Source organism: Pipistrellus kuhlii, unplaced genomic scaffold, assembly GCF_014108245.1.
Source record: "Pipistrellus kuhlii isolate mPipKuh1 unplaced genomic scaffold, mPipKuh1.p scaffold_m20_p_96, whole genome shotgun sequence".
NCBI classification, from domain to species: Eukaryota; Metazoa; Chordata; class Mammalia; order Chiroptera; family Vespertilionidae; genus Pipistrellus; species Pipistrellus kuhlii.
Genome location: NW_023425602.1, coordinates 351932 through 369789, shown reverse-complemented (window position 1 = coordinate 369789; position 17858 = coordinate 351932). Strand labels below are relative to the sequence as shown.

The window sequence follows — 17858 nt, the reverse complement described above, 5'->3', positions numbered from 1 at the left end:
CAAGTCTAGGAAGCACAGAGTCCCAATCAAGATGAACCCAAAAAGACTCCCACCAACACACATTATAATTAAAATGGTAAAAGATAAAGAAAAAGAAAGGATCTTGAAGGCTGCAAGAGAGAGATAGAAAGTTATCTATAATAGGAAACTATAATACTCCATTGATATCACTGGATAAATGTTCTAGACAAAAATCGACAAGGAAACATCAATCCTAAATAACTCACTAGGTTAGATGGAACTAATTGGCATTTTCAGAACATTTCACCTCAAAGCTACGGAATATACATTCTCCTCAAGTGAACATTGGACATCCAAAGAGAGACCACATGTTAAGACACAGGCTAAGTCTCTACAAATTTAAGAAGATTGAAATCATATCAAGCATCATCTCAGATCACAAGCATGAAATGACACTGAGACAAAACAAAACACAAAAGATTAATAAAACCAAGAGCTGGCTCTTTGAAAGGATAAACAAAATTGATGAGCCTCTATCCAGACTCACCAAGAAACAAAGAGAGAGGACCCAAATAAACAAAATCAGAAATGAAAGGGGTGAAGGAAATGCTGACACCACAGAAATACAAAGGACTGTAAGAAAATACTATGAACAACTATATTCCAATCATCTGGATTACTTTGATGAAATGGACATATTCTTAGAAAATACAAGCTTCTAAAACTCAATGAACAGCTGGGACCAGTTTGGCTCAGTGGATAGAGCGTTGGCCTGCAGACTGAAAGGTCCCGGGTTCGATTACGGTCAAGGGCATGTACCTTGGTTGCGGGCACATCCCCAGTAGGAGGTGTGCAAGAGGCAGCTGATCGATGATTCTCTCTCATTGATGTTTTTAACTCTCTATCCCTTTCTCTTCCTCTCTGTGAAAAATCAATAAAATATATTAAAAAAAACAACACAAAACTCAATGAACAAGAATCCCAAAATCTGAATAGGCCAATAACTACATATAAAATTGGAGCAGTAACAAAACACACACACACACACACACACACACACACACACACACACACAAAAAAAAAAAAAAAAACCCACAAAAAAACAAAAACCCACCAAAAAACTGTCAGCAAACAAAAGTCTGGGCCTGGGCAGCTTCACAGGGGAGTTTACAAACATTCAAAGGAGAATTAACACCTATCCTCCTCAAACTATTCCAACAAATTTAAGAGGAAGGAATACTTACAAGTTCTGTTATTGAGGTCAGCATTATCCTAATCTCCCACAAAAAAAGAGATTTACAGACCAATATCCCTGATGGTCATAGATGCTATAATCCTCAACAAAATTTCAGCAAATCAGATTCAGCAATACATAAAAAGATCATACTCCACAACCAAGTGGGATTTATTCCTGAAAGCAAGGCTGGTATCACAAATCAATAAATCAATAAATGTGATATAGCACATCAATAGATTTGAAGACAAAAATCACATGATCAAATCAATTTATGCACAAAAACATTCGATAAAATCCAACACTTCTTTTGATAAAAACTCTCAGCAAATTGGCAATATATCTCAACATAATAAAAGCCATATGTGACAAACATACAGAGAACATCATACACAATGGGCAAAACCTACAGTCATTTCCCCTAAGAACAGGAATAATGGATGCCCACTGTCACCGTGACTGTTTGACATAGTACTAAAAGAGCTAGCCATAGGGATCAGACAAGAAGAAATAAGCACTAATCGGTTTGGCTCAGTGGATAGAGCGTCTGTCTGCAGACTGAAAGGTCCCAGGTTCAATTCTGGTCAAGGGCATGCACCTTGGTCAGCTGTGTCTATGATGGGAGAACCTAACTTGGTCCGCCCTTGGGTGTGGCTGGCACAAAGGGCTCTCACTGGACTTCTGCTGTCTCCCTGAGTGGGGTGATTTAGGCATTTACCCTCTCACTGGGAAGGAGGAGTGTAAATCATTTACTCTTAAAGTGTCCTTGGTCAGGGAAGATAGGATTTTGCAACTTGGTAGGTGGCTGTAAGCTGTTAGTTTACTGTTAGCTGTCTCCCTTTCCCTGGTCCGCTGTCCTGGCTGACGGGCTTCTCGATGTGGCTGAGGAGGAGGGGCAGCCACGCAGGGCTGAAGCACTGGGAAGGAGGAGGTGCGAGAGGGTCCACAGCCCTTCAGTCCCTGCAGGGCCTCCATTCTCTACAGTGGCCTGGGAGGGAGAATTTTAAGCAGGAGAGGAACTCTATGCAGGAGGGTGCACAGCATGATCTGTGGGCCAGGGAAGTGCCTCTTAGAGATTGGGAGAAAACGGATTAGTTTCCTCTTAAGGAACATTTTTTTTAATTTAAAAAATATATATTTTATTGATTTTTTACAGAGAGGAAGGGAGAGGAATAGAGTTAGAAACCTCGATGAGAGAGAAACATCAACCAGCTGCCTCCTGCAAACCCCCTACTGGGGATGTGCCCGCAACCAATGTACATGCCCTTGACCGGAATAGAACCCGGGACTCCTCAGTCCGCAGGCTGACGCTCTATCCACTGAGCCAAACCAGTTTCAGCCTCTTAAGGAACATTTTAAATACACCCTTTTCTACAACACCGAAGGAGGAAAGTATGAGGCTGAAAGGGGTAAAGAAGTATGAATTTATTATGTCATCGGAAATCCAGGGCTGAGCCCCAAAGGGTGCCAGTCCCCGGGGTGGAGGTCAGAGGTTTTAAAGAACTTTAGGTGGGCTTTTTTCGGTGGGGAACTCTCTGGGCAGGTCTGGATCCTGGGAAAATCCAGAGGGAAAAGAGAATGGTTTTAGCAGGTGGAATGTAGTCTAAGCCGAAAGGGAATGTGGGTTGTGAAGTGGCCTAAAGGTCAGTGTCGCTGGGAAGGCAAGGGATCGGTTCACTTTTTGATGTGACCAACAGAGACCAGCAGCCAGAGTCCCGTGGAATAGGGTGAGGTCCAAACACCTCCTGCCAGAGACCAGATAATCCATCGGTCCTCGTGCCCGTCCCTACTGGAGCCAATTAAGCAGAGATAGAGTTGAATCCTATATGAGTGTTTATTCCGTAATGCCGGCGGCGTGGGAGAACAGGTCACCCACAAACATCTGCTCTCTCCCTACCATGAGCCAGCTGCTTATATTTGTGCGAATATGACCCCCTCACATTGGGCTCCAGTTGCGAGTGTACCCCCGCATCCTGCATGGCTCAGGGTTCAGGTTCAGGGTTTGGGTTTTAGAGGAGGCGCACACAAATGAAAGAGACTCGACAAGAAAATAATTTGAGAATTGGGGGCCAGGTGGAAGCCTAAGAGAGGACTCTGCTTTGCTCTGGCCTTGCTGTCCTTTTTACTGAGGTCTGGGTACATCCATAGCCCTTAGGAAGGCAATTCCAGTAAGAGCTGGTGATAGCCCATCAGCGAGGACTTACATGAGACTAAAAGGTGGAAGTTGCTCCAGCTCCCTTTGTCTCCACCACACAGTGGGTGCTTGGCTCTAACCCTTGCCAGAGCCTCAAGGTTGACCAGCTTTCTGGGTTCTTGGTCCACTTCTTTCTGCTAGAGAAGCCAATGGGTGGCCTCCAACATCTCTCCTGTTTCTTTTCCTTAAAACATCTTGCATCTGCAGACTAGAAATCAACACATGAGAACAAAGAGACAAGCAATTGTGGTTATGCTGAGAGGCAAATGAATTAGTCTGTAGTGAGTTTCTTTCCGGGCCAGCAGTTTCTTGAGTCCCAATTCAATGTCCAACAGTTTTGAGTCCCAATTTCAATGTCCAACAGTTCCTTATGTGTACATGTCAGCAATATTTCAGTTCTGGATGGTGGACAAATGGTGGCAATGCACCTTGGTTTGACCTTCTATGGCTTGGTCCTGAGCAACCTGCAGTGACGCATACCTGCTGACTGCTAGCATGGCAAGGTGTCCTCACTGTCTTCCATTCTGTGCTGTCTCCCCTTCTATCCTCATGGCTGGAGCAGTCTGGCTAGCCTCTCTCTGGATCCGCTGCCGCACAGGCCTGGAGAGGTTTTTCTGGAAATACACAAATATATTCTTCACCAAAGGTTAATAAAGGAATCTTTTTCTATAAATTAGACTTGGGATCCCTTTTCATTTTCTGCCCAAACAATTTTCCTTTGGCTTATTTTGACACCATGTGATTTCTCCATGGATGTCTTGCTATCAGCATTACAAATGAAAATTAATTTTCCAAAGTAAAAATTTTCTTGATGCAATTTACTCACAAAGTATTTCTCTTACAGGATATAATTCTATTTTGCCCCCTTTTAATATATATATATATATATATATATATATATATATATATATATATATATATATATGATTTTTTTATTGACAGGAAGGGAGAGGGATAGAGTTAGAAACATCGATGAGAGAGAAACCGATCAGCTGCCTCGTGCACACCCCCTACTGGTGATGTGCCCGCAACAAAGGTACATGCCCTTGACTGGAATTGAACCTGGGACCTTCAGTCCACAGGCTGAAGCTCTCTCCACTGAGCCAAACCAGTTTTGGCTATGCCCCCTCTTTTTATTTATTATTGGAGGCTTTTGGAAATCTTGCAATGCAACCTTGATAACTTTTAATTTTAATTTTTTGTACAGAAATATTACTACTTTGAATTCATAGCATGTCTGGCAATTTTACCATGAGATAAAACATCAATAAAAATTTTAGTAAATACTTCAGGAACCGTTTTTTTGTCCAGTGCAATTAAGTTTTCATGAATATTCATTTATTTCAATTATCCAATTTAAATTAATCTGAAATAAAGCTTATTTTTTAACTTCACTTGTCCTAGATTAAAGGGAGATAGAGAGCTAGAAACGTTGATGAGAGAGAAACATCACCCAGCTGCCTCCTGCACACCCCCCACTGGGGATGTGCCTGCAACCAATGTACATTGCCCTTGACTGGAATCGAACCTGGGACCTTTCAGTCCGCAGACCAACGCTCTACCACGGGGCCAAACCAGCTTCGGCTTGACTTTACTTTTAATTACAATTCTTAAGATGTTTGAAGGAAACCTCTCTTTTTCCTTCCAAAATAATTTTCAGGCTACAGAGAGTTTTATTTTAAAATCTTTGTTTTTCTTTACACCAACCAACCTACGGGGCTGCTGCTTGAACACTGGGCCAGGCATCCGAATAGCCATATCACAAAAAAAATCTCATTACAATAAAATTGACTACTATTTTACTGTCAGATTTAATACTTTAACAATCTTTAGTTTACACTGTAAATATTAGTGGAAGATAATTCAAAATTTTTAAATTTCTCCTTTTTATTAAATTTATAATTATATTTTAAAGAATCCCCTTTGGTTAATTTGCATATACAGAGAGATCATGGGAGGTCTCAGTAACTTTCTTAGAAGAGACCGGTTTGACTCAATGGATAGACCGTCAGCTTGGGGACTGAAGGGACCCGGGTTCCATTCTGGTCAAGGGCATGTACCTTGGTTGCAGGCATATCCCCAGTAGGGGGTGTGCAAGAGGCAGCTGATCGATGACTCTCTTATCGATGTTTCTAACTCTCTATCTCTCTCCCTTCCTCTCTGTACAAAATCAATAAAAATATATTTTTTTTTAAAAAAAAGACTTAATTAAATTGCTTACAAAGACATCTGCTTATTCAAAGGAAGCCTTTGCTGTTTCAAGATGGCGGCCCTCATGGGAGTGGCAAGCCATGTGGCCATCATGGTGGCTTTCTAAACTGTTCTTTGATAGAAACGATGTTTTTTGTTTTTTATTCTCACAGCAAACAAGGGAAGAGCAAACCAAAATATCTAAAAGATAGTCAAAATTATATTGCAGACAAACAGAAATCTCACTAGCTGTTTCTGGTGGCTTTATTAGAATTTATTTGTTTATAAAAATATTGGCTTTTCATTTAACTTAATTTATATGAGACCTTGATTATGTTTTAAAAAGCTAATATATTTAATTTAAGTATTTTTTATTGAAAAGGCAAAGCAAAGCAAATTTAGTAAATGTTTATGTCTGATTCATAAGCTGCAAATGTTGCCCCACCTCCGGCAGGCTATGGTCTTTTATTTTAAATTTCGTCTTAAAATTTTGCTGTTGGATTTTAAGAAATATTTTGCCCTCCTTAGAGGCCAAAACCTTAATAACATTTATAAGTAAGCCGAAACCGGTTTGGCTCAGTAGATAGAGCGTCGGTCTGCGGACTGAAAGGTCCCAGGTTTTATTCCGGTCAGGGGCATGTACCTTGGTTGCCGGCACATCCCCCATAGGGGGGGTGCAAGAGGCAGCTGATCGATGATTCTCTCTCATGGATGTTTCTAACTCTCTATCCCTCTCTCTTCCTCTCTGTAAAAAATCAATAAAATATGTTAAAAAAAACCATTTATAAGTAAAATATATTTATTTTTTATTTGATAATTTGATAAAACTTTCCATGCAATTTCAAGTATATTAAATTGGTTTAATTTCAAAAATATTTCCTTTAAGAGAGTACGAATCCCTTGAATTACTCCAGGCCCTTGGAATTTTCCAAGAATCATCTCTTGGTTAAAGCCTTGAAATTTTAACTTGGAAAAAACCCCATAAAATATATATCTATATATGATTTAAAGATTATAATATCTTTTTATAATTATCTTAAGATATCTATTATATTTAATCTGGTCTTTATATTAAAAATTTGGTTGATATCACAGAATCAATTCTCTTTATTAGATTAGCAGGCCCAGCCTAGCTGCTTGACTTTTTTTTTTTTCCCCATCTATCATTTTATTTTTTATTTTTAAAAACATAATAAGTCTTTATTGTTCAGATTATTACAGGTGTTCCTCTTCTCCCACCCCCCAATAGCTCCCCTCCACCTGATTCCAAACCCCACCCCATGCCCTTACCCCCGCCACTGTCTTCATCCATAGGTGGAAGATTTTTGTCCAATCTCTTTCCACACCTCTCAGACCCCTTTACCCCTGAAAATTGTTAGTCCAATCCCTTTCTATGTCCCTGATTCTATTGTATTCACCAGTCCATTTTGTTCTTCAGATTTTTTATTCACTTGATTTTTAGATTCACTTGTTGGTAGGAATGTATTTGATGTCTTTTTGTTGTTCATACTTTTTTACCTTTACCTTTTCTTCTTCCTCTTCTTAAAGAGTACCCTTTAAAATTTCATGTAATCCTGGTTTGGTGGTGATGAACTCCTTTAACTTTTTATTGTCTGTGAAGCTCTTTATCTGACCTTCAATTCTGAATGATAGCTTTGCTGGGTAATCTTGGTTGTAGGTTCTTATTGTTCATCATTTTGAATATTTTTTGCCATTCCCTTCTGGCCTGCATAGTTTCTGTTGAGAAATCAACTGACAGTCGTATGGGTATTCCTTTGTAGTTAACTAGCTGTTTTTCTCTTGCTGCTTGTAAGATTTTCTCTTTGTCTTTTGCCCTTGGCATTTTACTTTATTTTTATTTTTTTAAATATATATTTTATTGATTTTTTACAGAGAGGAAGAGAGCAGGATAGAGAGTTAGAAACATTGATGACAGAGAAACATCAATCAGCTGACTCTTGCACACTCTGTACTGGGGATGTGCCGGCAATCAAGGTACATGCCCTTGATCAGAATTGAACCTGGGACCTTTCAGTCTGCAGGCCAACACTCTATCCACTGAGCCAAACTGTAATTATGATGTGTCTTGGTGTGGTCCTCTTTGGATTCCTCTTGTTTGGAGTTCTGTGCGCTTCCTAAACTTATAGGTCTATTTCTTTCACCAGGTAGGGAAAGTTTTCTGTCATTATTTCTTCCAGAAGGCCTTCAGTATCCTGCTCGCTCTCTTCTTTGGGACCCCAAAAATCCGGATGTTGGTATGCTTTAAGCCATCCCGGAGGCTCCTTACACTATCCTCACACTTTTGGATTCTTCTTTCTTTTTGCCTCTCTGGTTGGGTGATTTTTGCTTTCTTATATTCCAGATCTTTGGTTTGATTCTTGGGGCATGTTGATCTATAGTTGAGTTTCTATATATTCTTTATTTCAGACTGTGGTATGTTTAATTTCTGGCTGGTCCATTTCCATATTTTTATTTATTTATTTTTAAATATATTTTATTGATTTTGTACAGAGAGGGAGAGCGTTAGAAACATCGATAAGATAGAGTCAATGATCAGCTGCCTCCTGCACACCCCCCACTGGGGATATGCCCTCAACTGCCCTTGACTGGGATTGAACCCGGGACCTTTCAGTCCCTAAGCCGACGCTCTATCCATTGAGCCAAACCGGTCTTGGCTCATATTTTTGGTATTCTCATTAAGGTCTTTGAAGGTCTCACTAAGCTTCTTGGAGGTCTCATCAAGTTTCTAAAAGGTTTTTAGAAGATTATTGAGTAACCTTATAAATGTGATTTTGAACTGTGTGTCATCCAGTAGTTTACTCTCCTCCATCTCTCCCATTCGTGTCATGCTTCTGTCTTATTTTGGCTGCTTCTCTGTTTTGATGGAGTGGCTTTGTGTTGTCGGTGACCTATAGGCTTAATTACACCAAGACTTTGCACTCAGCCCACAAAGGGATATAGCAAAAGCGACCACCTCAGGTGATTGGAAAAGCTGAGCTTCCTATAGGCTTTGGTGCTGAGGCCACCTCTCGAATGTGTCACTCACGGGTGTGAGGGGTTAAAACTGAGCACTAGGAACACTGGCTTCTGGATCTCCAATGGTTGCGGTTCAGCAACTGCACTCTGCAGGAGCTACAGCATGAACCACAGTCCTCTCCTCCTTTGCTAGGTTAAACTGCAACTGAGAGGGCCATTCATATGCAAAAGCCGCTGCTTGGAGCTTGGGTGTGTTGTGAGGGGCAGAGTCTTAAGGAGGAGTCTCAGGGCATCGTCAACCGCCTCTCCGATCCTGCCTCTCCGATCCGTGTCTCAGCGTCTCCCCACGTCTTGCACCACAGCAGAGCAAACAAATATTCTTGCTCGAAACTCTGCAAGCCAGCCAGCCTCACTTTCCGACCCAATGGCAGACAGTCTAGCCTCTTCCCAGAAACTGGATTTCAGAGAGATCGGGAGCTTGTCTCTCTTCTGGTTGAAGAAAGCAACGCCCTCTGCCAGCAGGGATCGCTGCCCGCCCGTATCGCGTCTGCGCCCTCCACCTCAGTTTTTCAGCGCTGTGCCCTGAATTCTCCTCTTTCTCAGTCTAGTTGTAGGGCTTCCTTTCAGCCAGATTTCCCTTGGGTTTCGGGCAATAAATGTTTTATTTTATAATTGTATATTTGAATTGTTATGCACGGTAGCAGATTAGGTGTGTTTACCTATGTCGCCATCTTCGTTCTCCTGCTTGACTTTTTAAAAGGACCATAACTTTTTCTGCTCAGGGAAGGGCAGCTAGCAAACTTGTAGCCATTTAAATGCAAATGAACATATTCTTTGTCCTGAGAAGACTGATTTCAAATGCTCCACATTCCTTAAAGATGGCTCCTGGAGGAAACCAGTTTACCTGTCTGGTGGGGGAAGGGTGACCACCTCTCTCCATTAACAAAGGGAGCCTTCCTGTGCTGCTTTAGATCTTTACATTTTTCAACAATTTCTTTGAGATTCAAATCCAATTCTAATTATTTTAAAGCATTTTCTTTGGCAATTTTTGTAACAGACAATTTTTTTTTAAAATATATTTTTTATTGATTTTATACAGAGAGGAAGGGAGAGAGATAGTTAGAAACATCAATGAGAGTCATTGATCAGCTGCCTCTTGCACACCCCCTACTGGGGATATGCCCGCAACCAAGGTACATGCCCTTGACCGGAATCGAACCCGGGATCCTTCAGTTCCCAAGCCGACGCTCTATCCATTGAGCCAAACCGGTCCTGGCTGTAACAAACAATTTACTGATTTTCTTGAAGGTCTAAAAGTTAACTTTTTTACATACCTCATTAGCATTTTAAAAACTACTCTTTATTATGGAAATGCAAATCATGTTACAACTTGAACCTAGCCTGAATTTTTTCTTTTTGGTTCAAATCTGCCATTTTTCTTAGGGAAAAAACAATCTTGGATTTTTCATTTCTTTCTTTTTTAAATTTTATTTTATTAAGGTCTCACATAATTGTCCTCATCCCCCCATTCTCATCCCAAACCCCTCCCCACGTATGTCCCCACCCCCCCTGTTGTCCATGACCACTGATGAGGCTCATATGCGTGCACACAAGTCATTTGGTTGATCTCTCCCCCTTTCCCCCACCCTCCCCTACCTTCCCTCTGAGGTTTGACAGTCTGATCAATGTTTCCCTGTCCTATGGGTCTGTTTTTATTAATCAGTTCATTTTGTTCACTATTTCCCCTAGATGTGTGAGGTCATGTGATACAAGAAAAACACTTAAAAGAACCGAAAATGAGACAAACCATAATGGTTATGCTGAGAGGCAAATGAATCAGTCTGTAGTGAGTTCCTTTCTGGGCCAACAGTCCTTTTGAGTCCCAATTTCAATGTCAAACAGTTCCTTATGTGTACATGTCAGCCATGCTATTTCAGATCTGGTTGGTGGACAAATGGTGATGATGCAGGTCCAACTGTCTCTGGTTTGGTCCTGGGCATCCTTCAGTGACGCACAACTGCTGTCTGCTGGTATGGCAAGGCGTTGTCAGTGTCTTCCATCTCTCAAGATGTTTCTTTTGTCTTTATGGCTGGAGCAGTCCTGTCAATTCCTCTCTGTTGCAGAAATCCACATGGTCTCGGAGTTGTTTTAGCTGCTGAAAGGTGTGTCTTTGGAGGTGGAGGTCCCAGGGTCCGAGGGTTTGCAGCTGGGGTAGCAGGATATTGGCTGGAGTAGGAGCTGGGTTGAGTGGCAGTTCCATTCAACACCACAGTTTGTGGTGTTGATGAGTTCCTAAAAAAGGCCGTTCTCCCCTTCAAGATGGCGTGGGGTTGGTGCTGGAGTCCTGCAGTTGGGGGAGTGCCCGCAGCGGTGGCAGTCTCTCCTTGTCAAGGAGAGGCTGTCTGCCAGCTCCTGCTGCTCCTGGGAGAATTCCCTCCCTCCCTCACACACCCCATGCATATCCACACGCTGTCCTTTCATACCCTCACTCACTTCCTCTCCACTCCGTCCTTCCAGCTGCCATCTTTTTCTCCGGGTTTTTCATTTCTGTAGCCCTTATAAAGAGTCAAGTCCAGCTTAAGACTTTATTAAAATCCAAAGTCAGCTGAGACCGGTTTGGCTCAGTGGATAGAGTGTTGGCCTGCAGACTGAAAGGTCCCAGGTTCGATTCCAGTCAAGGGCATGTACCTTGGTTGCGGCACATCCCCAGTAGGGATGGTGCAGGAGGTAGCTGATCAATGATTCTCTCTCATCGATGTTTCTAATTCTCTCTCTACCTTCCTCTCTGTAAAAATTCAACAAAATACATTAAAAAAATAAAATAAAATCCAAAGTCAGATTGTATTGGAGTCTCTTTCCCAGCCGGCGTAGAAAGAGTTCCAATTCAGGGTTCAGCTTCTGGAGAAGGGCCGCACACAAATGAAGAGACTTAAAGAAATTTAATTTGGCGATTTGGGGGGCCAGGCGGTAGTCCAACTCTAGTGGGAGAACTACCACTGCTCTGGCCCTGCCATCCCCTTTTATTGAGGCTTAACAGCTGCTTCAACTTAACATAATCTCAACTAAAGGTTTAAAGCAATTGAGGTTGTTGACCAGCCTTCCTGGCTTCCTGTCAACATCTCTTTCCCAGCTGAAAAAGATTTGGTTTCCAGCATCTCCCCCGTTTTCTTTCCCTAAAAAATTTTACATACGTAGACTACAAACAAAAAATGAAATAAGCAACAATGGCTATGCTGAGAGTCAAATGAAATCAGTCTGCAGTACATTTCTTTCTGGGCCAACAGTTTTTGAATCCCAGATTCAGTGTCACACAGTTTTTTGAGTCCAAATTTTAATGTCCAACAGTTCTGAGTCCATGACAGCAATGGTATCCGGATGGTGGAAAAATGGTGTCAATGCAGGTCCGACCTCTGGTTTGGTCCTGGACGACCTGCAGTGACGCACATCTGCAGACTGCTAATATGGCAAGGCGTCGTCAGCATCTTCCATCTCTGGTCTGTTTTTCCTCCTGTCTTTATGGCTGGAGTATTCCTGTCAATTCTTCTCTGTTGCAGGAATCCACATGGTCTTAGAGTTGTTTTCTGAAAATATACAAACATATCTCGACCAAAATTAATAAAGGAATCTTTTCTATAAATTTTACTTGGGATACTTTTAATTTTTTGCCCAAACAATTTTTCTTTGACTTATTTTGGTACTATGTGTGTTTTTCATGGCTGTCTTACTGTTATCATTACAAATGATTTTGAAAAATTGGTTTTCAAAAGAAGAAAAATTTTTCTAGATGTAATTTACTTACAGGACACATTTTTTTTTTTAACATGGTATTTTCCACTATCCCCCTTTTTCTATTTAATTATTAGTAGGCTTTTGGAAAAATTTTATAATGCTGTTTTGATAACTTTTAACTTTTAATTTTTTGTACAAAAACTATGACTGCTTTAGGGTTTATTGTATGTTAAACAATTTTACCATGAAATGGACTACCGATAGAAATTTTGGTTAATACTTTAGGAACAGCCTGTTGTACAATTAAATTTTCTTGAATATTAACTCATTTCATTTAGCCAATTTAAATTAATTTGAAAACTTGACGATTTTACTGTCAAATTTAATACTTTAACAACATTTTTAGTTTACTCTGTAAATATTAATGGAAAGGATTATATGCATCCTTAAGAAAGCCCTGAGCACTCATAGATTTAGGCTGGATTTAGATGTAGGACAGTCGCCATCAGCCACTTTTCTGTTGCTTAGGTCTCAATAAGAGCCGTGCCAAGTCTCTTGTTTGTAGCTGGGTCTCAATCTGAGCTGGACCAAATCTGTTTGTTGCCTGGGTCCCAATCTGAGCTGGGTATGGGAAGCGTGAAGCAACCATGGGGCAGGAGACATCCCTCAAAAGGGCGAGTGTTCAAGCCTCTGCAGCGTTGGGGGGGTGAGGATCTGTGCCCCACCTCTGTTGGCCCCCAGGTCCTCTCCTGATGGCCCTCTGCGGCTGTGCCTGTCTTAGGTTGTCCCTCCCGTGAGGAATCTTACCCGTCATTGGCTAACCAGCCATCCTCCAGGGCCAAGCAGGGTGATGTGAGGTTCAGTTCTGTCTCCTTGTAGCCTATGCCCCTATGGCCTCCATGCCCAGTACCTGCCTTGGGATCCCCTCGCCTGCTGGCGGGGCCCCGGCATTGATCACAGATCTTAGGGAACCCAGGTTTCTTCTCCAGGGAGGATCCAGCTCACCCCATTGTGTGAGAGACGGATCCATAGTACCAGCCACCATGAGGTTTTAACCTCAGCATGAACTGAAAACTCAAGCAACAGCTGTGGGCAATTATTGTGACGAGAGGGTCCCTCTTCGCAAATAAGGCAAGAAAGGCCAATATAGAATGCTCAAGTACCTTCCCAGTGAGGCTTTCCACACAGCGGGAGGGATTAAATCCTTTCATATCCTTTTAAATTGTTGCCAAACATTCAAAAATTAGATTTTTAATTTTGTTTGGAATAATTGTACAATATGCTGTTGTAAAATATCAAAAATTATAAATCACATTGTAGAATACCATGCAAGGATATTCTTTGTTCTAAGCCAATGGCAATTCAAATTTAAACTGGCTGTCAATTTCTTTTTGTATAGACAAGGTCTTACATTCTCTGCACCTCTCCCAGGAGCAAGTAGTGATATTCCTCTACTTTGGTGCAAGCCAGAAACCTCTCTTTAATTTTATACACAAAGAAGCATTGGTTTGATTTTGTGTCATACAAAAAAGGAAGCTGGGTGGCAACACCTGTGTAATTATACTTCCTTGCCCCACCCATTTTCCTCCTGGATGACCAAGGTGTTTAGTATTATTGGTGACTACATTGGCAAGGGATCAGCCCACATAAGGGCTTTTACCCATGAAGGGTCAGGAACATAAGTCCTAAACACTTCCACATTTGTCCCAGGTAATATTACCGTACAGATGATTACTGCTAACATGGCAAGAAAGACATTCTCAGGTGTCAGGCGTCTGTACCGTCTTCTTCACCATGCGCCAGGAAAGTTAACTGCTTTCCTTTGCCATTAACAATACATACCTATAAACCTTCTAAAATATTTATATTTATTAATTTTTATTTGATAAGGCTTTCCATGCAATTTCAAGTTTATTAAATCTGTTTTAAATCATTTAAGAAGAGAATAAATTTCTTGTATTTCTCCGGGCCCTTGGAGCTTTCCAAGAATCATCTCTGTTAAGGCCTTGAAATTTTAACGTGGAAAAAACCATCAAACAAATATCTATATCCATATATGATTTAAATATTATAATACCTTTTATTATTATCTTAAGATATCAATTAAATTTAGACTAGTTTTTGCATAGAAAATATTTGGTTGAGATCACAGAATTAATCCTCTTTTTTAATTAGACCAATAATAAGTAACTTAATTTTAATTCCTAATTATTAGAGAAAACACACTTTCTATTTTCTCAAAAACAAGTTATGCTTTAGGTATTTTAATTACCACAACTATATAATTTTTTCCAATTTTAATTTGCACTTTGAACTTTTAAAGCTGGCAAATCAAATATATATTGCATGACCTAGATTAATGACACTTTACATTTCTAAGAAAAATACAAGACATAATTAAGAGCTTCAATTCTGTCCTCTAGATTTTTTATGAGGCAAATTTAAACTTTACTTTTTTATTTTTATAAGTAAGCAAACTTCCACAAAAATTTTGCCACAGGAATTTGGAGGAAGTTTGTAGCCATTCAAATGCAAGTTACCACATTCCTTAGCTTACTGAGAGAGTGGTCTTCCTTATAGGATTGCCTTGTGTCTCTTTCCTTCCCCCACATCAAGCTTACTTTGGGAGAAGTTTCAACAGATCTGGCCACACATTTTTTCATGCTTAATAGATAAAGACAGATCTCAAAAATTTTTTTCTTTCTCTTTTGCTTTCTGAAGTAATAACTATCACCCAATTTGGCCAAGATAACACCTAGTTTGCAGGTTCTTTTATAACTTTTAAACAAAGCATTAAGTAATCTCATTTTCGGAGAGCAGATGGCTCTGCCCTCTCCTGCCACCTTTGAATTTCTCCGCACCAGAGGCGATTTCAGCAGTGGAGTCTCATTTCTTATTACAGATTTTAAATTCCAAATACAGACTAAGATTTTAATTTGAACAAGAAACCACATTCTTTAAGCATACAAACCAAAATTCTATAATAAAGTTTACTTAATATTTATAACCTAATTCTTCCCCATTAGCCTGGCTGAAAAAAGACGTTCCCACCCTGCTTACAGTTCGCGACTCTGTAGCTGGCCGTGGGCTTTGAGTGCGATGAATTTCCCTCACCTTTTTTCTGGTGAATCTTCCCTCACCTTTTTCTGGTGAATTTTCCCTCACCTTTTTCTGGTGAATTTTCCACACCTTTTCTCGGTGTATTTTTCCTCCTTCGCTCTAGGCAAAAAATACCTTCTCCTCCAGAAGTCCCGCGTTGAAGGCGCCAGATATTGGAGTCTCTTTCCCAGCCGGCGTAGAAAGAGTTCCAATTCAGGGTTCAGCTTCTGGAGAAGGGCCGCACACAAATGAAGAGACTTAAAGAAATTTAATTTGGCGATTTGGGGGGCCAGGCGGTAGTCCAACTCTAGTGGGAGAACTACCACTGCTCTGGCCCTGCCATCCCCTTTTATTGAGGCTTAACAGCTGCTTCAACTTAACATAATCTCAACTAAAGGTTTAAAGCAATTGAGGTTGTTGACCAGCCTTCCTGGCTTCCTGTCAACATCTCTTTCCCAGCTGAAAAAGATTTGGTTTCCAGCAGGATTGTGTGTGCATTTTTTCCAAACTAGCTTTCTCTCTTTACGCGGGCACAGAAATCCCAGACCCATTTCTAAATTTTTAAAAACTTTTTCATGGTTAAAAAAGAGACTTTATTTTTTTTAATTTTATTTTTTAAATATATTTTATTGATTTTTTACAGAGAGAAAGAGAGAGGGAGAGTTAGAAACATCGATGAGAGAGAATCATCGACCAGCTGCCTCTTGCACACCCCCTACCGGGGACATGCCCGCAACCACGGTACATGCCCTTGACCGGAATTGAATCTGGGACCTTTCAGTCCGCAGGCCAACGCTCTATCCCAGGGGTCTGCAACCTTTAAGACATAAAGAGCCACTTGGACCCGTTTCCAAAGAAAAAAAAACCTGGGAGCCGCAAAACCATTGCGACATTTAAAACAAATATAACACTGCATATATTGTTTCTTACCTTAATGCTATATACCGGATTGTGCAGTTAGCTGTCAATCTGGAGAAAAAAAGGACTTTTTCACTTAACAATGTAAAATATATTTTTGCAAATTAATAGCTAATTAAAATATTTAATTTACCTGGTTAATGGGATTTTTGCTCCTGAACCTCAGTGCACAGTGTCAGCACATCAGGGCTGTAAGACGTTACCTTCATTTTCACACGGGCTTGCAAGTTGTCGGAGCCGCGGTAAAGCTTCAAAAGAGCCGCACGCGGCTCTGGAGCCGTAGGTTGCCGACACCTGCTCTATCCACTGAGCCAAACCGGTCTCGGCTAGAAAAGAGACTTTAAATTAGTACATATGGGAGAGTGGGTGTCCATATCACGTGTCTCCCTTCCCCCACAACCTGCTTGCTTTGGGGGAAAGTTTTCAGTAACAGATCTGACCAAATTTCTTTTTATGCTTAATAAAGACAGATCTTAAACTTTTTTCCTTTTTCGATTTCCGAGGTAATTAGTAGCACCTAAGCTTATCTTTGCCAAGTTTTTCATTTCCCAGCGAGTTCTTCTATAATTTTTTAAACAAAACTTTAAGTAATCTTATTGTGGGAGAGTGGATAGCCCTTCTTCTCCTGCCACCTTTGAATTTCTCGGCACCAGAGGTGGTTTCGGCAGCGGGGTTTCATTTCTTATTACAGATTTTAGACTCCAAATACAAATTGAGTTTTTAATTTGAACAAGAGACCACATTCCTTAAGCAGCTGACAGAGCGTGGCTAGTATAAGTATAGCTGCTCCCCAATATTCTATTTCTGTCCCTAACACCACTGCTGGACAGGAGGTAAAGCAGGGGAGTGGGTTTCTTCTGAATATCCCGCCCGGAGATATTCTGAATGTCTACCACCAGGCGATAACACTGATTATTCACTTCAAATCCCTTCGCCCCTGTGGGGAAGAGGGGGGGCGCAGATTTTAGGGTGTAGGACCTGAGCTCCCCCGTCCAACCCCCTCCCCATACACCTGCTACCTTACCCCGCGGGAGGCGGTCCACCTGTGCCCTCACAGGGGGCTCCGTCAAACCTCAGCGGCAGGAACTTGCTGACCGAGAACCTTCCCAGCGAGCCGCCAGCTGGCTGGGGAGACGGGGTCGTAATGCCGGTTCCCGGGTCAGGGCCACCGGCGGCCGTGGGCTTCCTGGGCGGGGCGGCGGGGCCCGGGAGCCAGTGCCCGGCGCCGGGCGGTCCCGGAGGCAGCGCGGAGGGAAGCGGCCCCCTCACCGGCTCAGCCCCCAGCCGCTGCGCCTGTGTTCCCGTCGGTCCGGTGGGGACCGGCTGGCGCCGGCTGGAGGGTGTTGTGTAAAGCCCTCCCTCATCGCCGCCGGCTCGGAAACAGCTCGTCTTTGCAGACCGCCCCCTGCCGTGTGTGCCGGCTGACGCCCGCCCGCCCGCGCCCGGAGCGAGCTGAGCCACGTGAGGGCAGAGGCCAGCTCGCGGGCGCCGGGCGCGCGGGCAGCCGCCGGGCACCCGACGCTCACGGAGGGGCTTCAGTTTCCGTTCCTCCGGCGC

The 17858-nt window shown here is 41.9% G+C and overlaps 1 protein-coding gene and 1 long non-coding RNA gene across 2 annotated transcripts in view; one reads left to right on the top strand and one right to left on the bottom strand.

The window, feature by feature from the left end:
• Positions 1-17858, top strand: part of TRIM26 (tripartite motif containing 26) — a 76438-nt gene that overhangs the window by 39824 nt on the left and 18756 nt on the right. The gene's annotated exons all lie outside the window — the stretch shown is intronic.
• LOC123651948 lies at positions 2442-16447 on the bottom strand. Its single transcript, XR_006740962.1, has 3 exons — positions 16435-16447; positions 16314-16352; positions 2442-4003 (listed from the first exon to the last, which is right to left on the bottom strand). It is a non-coding gene; the product is annotated as an uncharacterized LOC123651948 (long non-coding RNA).